The sequence below is a fragment of the Lactuca serriola genome, chromosome 2 (genome assembly GCF_051521515.1).
Source record: "Lactuca serriola cultivar US96UC23 chromosome 2, Lser_US96UC23_V15, whole genome shotgun sequence".
Lineage (NCBI taxonomy): Eukaryota > Viridiplantae > Streptophyta > Magnoliopsida > Asterales > Asteraceae > Lactuca > Lactuca serriola.
This window is the reverse complement of record NC_136409.1, coordinates 149,914,547-149,920,546: the sequence shown is the minus strand read 5'-3', so window position 1 is coordinate 149,920,546 and position 6,000 is coordinate 149,914,547.

The window sequence follows — 6,000 nt, the reverse complement described above, 5'->3', positions numbered from 1 at the left end:
CTACTCTGTGAACCCACTGGTTCTAACTCTGGGAACCCTCCGGTTCCAACTCTATAAACATGTACAGCATAAATCACATAGAAATAATGCAGTACAACACATAACATACATATAGCATACAATTACTCTGTCACATAACTCTGGTTACCTACTCAAGGTAAAGTATAGTGAGAAGACTCACCTCGTATATCTCGATAACTCGCGAATCCTGGAATCACTCGTGCTCGATCCTCCGAGCTATAATCCTCCTATAACATCATACATCTCTAATTAACACTTTTACCACTAAGGTTGACTACCCCTATCAAGTCAACACTGGTCAACTCTGGTCAACGGTCAACTTTGACCGGACTCGGCGAGTGTACTAGAGCGACTCGGCGAGTCTATACGGGCTCACCAACTCTCTAGGATTCTCTCTCGACACGTCGAGTACTCCCCTGACTCGACGAGTTCCACCTGGCATGAATCGCGGGGCCACCACGACTCAACTCGCCGAGTCTCAAGAACAACTCGGCGAGTTCCAACTCGACTCAGTCCACCTGTTAACCCTCTCTAACTCTCCCTGACTCACTGAGTCGACCCTTAACTCAGCAAGACCACTCGCTAAGTGGTTAAGGACAAACTTCATGCTACTCGCCGAGTCTGTTCTTCGGACTCGGCGAGTCCATGCCATGCACCAACTCAATCTCACTTCTGAGGTCAGATCCGCTCCAACAACTCATAGATCTGGCCCTCACAAGCACATTCATCACGTAAAGTTCATGTCTTGGTGCTCATAACACACCCCATAACTCATAAATGGTGTTTTGACCTTAAGCACAAAGACCCCAATCCAAAACCCCCATGGATTCATAAAAAGCTTGGACAAAGGGACACTTTGGACCTCTAAGGGTCCAGATCCAGAACCTAATTCGCTTAAGGGACCAAGGAAGCACTAGATCTAGCCACAAAAGGGCTCAATAAGCCCTAAATCAACATGAACATCAACATAACAGAGAATAGCTTGAAGATAGTACCTCAAACGTGATGTTCTGGACCTCAAACCTTCAGGAAGTGGCTCCTCTTGTTTCCCCTTGGCTATTGCTTCCTTTCCCTTGCTAGATAACACCTCCAAGGTCAATAATGGCTCCTTGACTTACTCCAAACGCTCAAGCTCACTAGGGTTTCAATCAGGGGACTGGTGAGCACAAATGACGGCCATAAGGCCCTTTAAATAGGATCCAAACCCGAGAAATTAGGGTTTCATTAAACAGCGCGGACTCGCCGAGTCCAGGCGCGAACCCGCGTCCAGAACCGCGATCCTACTCGGCGAGTTTGAGCTCCAACTCGCCGAGTCCCCTCACAAAACACCAAAAATATATGCATAAAAGATACCTGGAAATCCGGGCTGTTACATAAAGTACCGTTTTACCCTCGTTCCATACCAGTTTCTACTTTTGAGTCTAAATAAATCAAGGACCAAGCAGTCAAATAACAAATAGTATGGCAACCATTTAATAACCTCATAAATACTTGCTATTGTTGTTATTTAGATCTTATTTAAGCTTATAGTTTAATCACTTGATAAAATAATTTATAAATTGTAACAACTTATTTTGTTTCCTTAGGCCTCAGAAATCTGGAAGAAATCAAACAACAGTCGCTATCATTAATGCATTGCTAGACCTCGGAATCAAAGCAGTAAGTCATGATCATTTTAGGCTTTTCAGCTGTTAACAAATTATAATTTTGTATATTAACATTTGACTAAAATCAAATAGAATAGATAAACTTATATTTATGTTCAGTGACAATTATTTATTAATTTCTGGAAAGATATTCTGATTTTTTTATTTTACTTTTTAGAGAGCAGCTCCATAACAAACGGATATTTTCTCTTTCATGCCAACGGCGGATTGAACCAAATGAGGACATGGGTGAGTTCTTATCCCTCCAAATTTATTATTTTTAGAATTCTTACATGTTACAATTTTTCTATTTTTAGTAAGGGTTAAACCAATATTAATTATTATTATTATATATCTCAGATGTCTACTTTTAATAAAACCAATCTTATTTATAACGTCAGATATGTGACATGGTGGCTATCGCCAAGATAATGAACGCCACTCTCGTTCTCCCATCTCTTGATCATCAATCTTTTTGGACAGATCCGATGTACTCAATCCTTTCTACTCTTGTCTATAAAGAAATGGAGTATTAATTTACTCTTCTAGAACAAAGGAAATCAAATGAATGAAAAGTAGATGATTTTTTTATATATATGTTATATGTAGAGGAAGTATGAAGAAGTTGTGTATACTCTTGCTCAAATGGAAAAGAGAGTTGTAATGGCAAAATCTACTTTAGAGGCAACAATGCAATACAATTATGGCCAAGTTAAAGCAGTACAACCAACAGGGTAAGGCTACTTACTTATCTTATATCTATTATTATTATTTATTGCTATATGTTAATGTTATTTTTTTATTAATATATAGGTTAATTCGTCTGGAATCTAACACAGTTGGAAGAAGGTCGGGGATACTTTCATTTGGACTTGGTTATACAAATAGGTTATATAGTTAGGGAAAACCTCTTAATACCAATGTACAATCAGATCCCCTTAATACCAATGTATTACAATTTTTTGACATGATGTTATTAGATGAAATTGATTGTTTTGGTATATATTTGTTTCCATATTTTTGTACTATGCGTAAATGAGTATCGAAAAGACGTGTCGTAAATGTATATCGTAAATGTTTGTTGAAGTTTATGACATGCGAATGTGTGTCATCTTCTTTTATGACAGGGGCTTTAATGATACGCAATGTGTGTCCTAAACGCGTGTCGTAAGGTTATGACACGCAAATGCGTGTCATCTTCCTTTATGACAGGGCCTTCCTTGACACGCAATGCGTGTCGTACACGCGTGTCGTAAATGTGTGTCATAATTGCGCGTCGTAAATAGACGACGCGCAAAAGCATGGCGTCTCTCGTTATGGCAAGGCCTTCCTTGACATGCATTTGTGCATCGTCTGAGCGTTTTACGACACGCATTGCGCGCCGTAAAATGCTTTTTTTTAGTAGTGAATGGAACCTCTAGTTTTCTTAAGCATTCTAAGGCATGTCCCAATAAACCCAATCATGTTGCCCAACATACTTTATTATAATTCCACTCTAATACCATTAGTGGAAAAGAAGGAGAATGTTCACTTTCATATTAGAGATACAACACATGTTAATCATGGACGAGCTGTGACATCCCCAAAATCTCGGCCAGAAAAGACCGATTTTCATTTATGCTTTTAAATATTTTCAGAGTAAATCCTTTTGATTTGAAAGAATTGCGGAATTTGTTCCCAAAAACAAAACATGATAAAACATTGTTTACCGAAGCATTTCATAAAAGAAATGTATTTTCATTATAATCAAAACTCGGGGTGTCATGTTCCGATACAGACCAATAAGCATAAACGAATACATTACAAGTCATATAACAAATATAAACATATGCAGACTTGTAAACAAAACAACTTGATGGTTCATCCATCTCATGCCCTTCCGCCACTACCTGTAATACAATTTAAAACTGAGTGGGTCAGGCTTGGGAGCCTGGTGAGCATATAGGGTTTTCAACCCACAATAAATATCATATTTAATTTTCACCAACCAACAATAACCCAATTACCCATTCCCGTTATTCTCACTTTAATGTCCCTAAAACAACTAACATAAGGGACCTAGTCTAAGAATATTTCATCGGGGCGACAACACATGCTTCGGGGGTACCTCAGCAATATAAGTCAAATAAGGCAACCATGAGGGGGATGGAGTACAGCGAATGAACACCCAAGTTCATTAACACCTACAGGTGGCGAACCTGCTAATGTTTCCACAAGACTGTCTAGAATAGCCAGTGGTCGTCATCTAAACTCCGCTAGATGACTCAATCAAACAACAACGAGGCCTCTCATCTGTTTATTACACACCAACTGTCTACCCATGTTCTACCCAACATATTAGTAGATAAAAATATACATTTGTATACATAGTTTAAAGAAAACCTGTATAGCATGCTTTAATCAACACATATATCACAAAACAGATGAGGCACACACACACATAACTCATATTTCATAAAGAAATAAGCAGATCTGTAAGATAGAAGAGAGTGAATACTCATTCACACATAACACAACCAAATATATACACATAGCACGTATTTTATATATAATACTTCGTATTATTGTATTTGGAAAGAAAATAACTACACACTCACTTGATCAGAAGATGATCGGACAGCACTACGGCTTATAGAAGTAGTAATCCACAGCAGATCTGGAAGATCTTCACAAAAATCGAACTTCTCGCGGGCAGAGCTTCGACTCGGGAACCGCACTTCTCGGGATCTTCGGGATCTCGGGACTTGCTTCGGGGCTAGAGTATGATACCGGGGCTTCGGGGTAGCTTCGGGGGTTTTTGCGCAGAGCTTCGACACGAAAACGAGAGGGAATTGGCAAAAATACCCGGAACCCTCGCATCCTATTTATAGGAGGCTGGAGCCTCGGAGTACGCGGGGCGTACTGCCCAAAACGTCATTGCTTACGTATCCGAAGTGCTCGAGTGCGAGTGTCGACATCCCTCGGAGTACGCGGGGCGTACTCGAGTACGCGGGGCGTACCTCGGATCAGATCGGTGACTCCTTCGGATAATGCTTCCGAATTTTGATTTAAATTTAAATACAAAATGATTAATAAACTTTGGAAATTCATAACTTCTTCATACGAACTCCGTTTTCGACGTTCTTTATATCCACGGAAAGGTGAGACCATGCTCTACGACTTTCGTTTAGACTCCGTCGGCTAATTTTTGACTTTATTTTTATTAATTATTTTTAATAGGCCGGGACAGAAACTTTCGTTATAAATTCATAACTTCTTCGTTTGACGTCCGTTCTCGCCTAACTTTTTATCGCTTCGATACCAATAATGAGATCTTCGATTCTCATTTAGATTGCTTCGGCTAACAACCGCTCGATCTCAAATCGAGTAAAACAGGTTGTATACCGCTAAGCCGGAACTTCGATAAATCATAACTTCCTCATACGAAGTCAGATTTGGGCGTTCTATATATATTCGGAAACCTCGTTTCAATTACTACAACATTAATCAAATATATTAAGTTTATTTTACACTTAAATTTTGACGCTTATTTTTATTCTTAATTAATCAAACCACATAATTAAGCAATTAAGCACAAAACACAAAATACTCAAATAATACAATCTTATTATTTCAAAACGGGTTACAGAGGTTAACCTAGACTATTACATTGCTAAAAATGGCAAGCCCGGAAACACAGGCGTTACACGAGCAATCATTCTTATTTGTTTAGAAAGGGGGTTTTAGACATTTCATGTCAATTACTTACCTTAGATTTCAATTTCCTTTCGGATATACCTAGATGAAAGAAATAAATTACAACAATGGTTTGCTAGGAATGGTCGACGTACATCTCACCGCTATACTTGGATTTCATTATACAGAGTGAACTACATGCGTCTTAAAGCACATTTTGTTGATCATGAATGGAATTTATGCAAGAAGGTTTTGAATCTTGTCCCATATTGAGTCACAAAGGGAGTCAAATTGGATAGAAGATTGAATAATGCTTGTTGGATTAGGGGATTGATACATTTTTAACTATCATTGTTTGACAATGCAAGCTCTAATGACACGACTGTAGCTTACATGAAAGAAAGAATGGAACAATGGGGCAGTGATATACCGAAGGGAAAACGTATCCACGTGAGATATATTGTACCATATCATTAATCTAACGTTGAGGTTGAGTTCTTGATTCTTTTAGCCCTAAAATGGTCCAAGCTCTCTTATATGGACCCAAGATTGAATCTGAAAAATCCCATAATATTTTAAATTATGAAGAATAGATACTTGAAAATGAAGAACTTGTTGAATGTATGTATTATATCAAATTTTAACATTTAATTTTTGT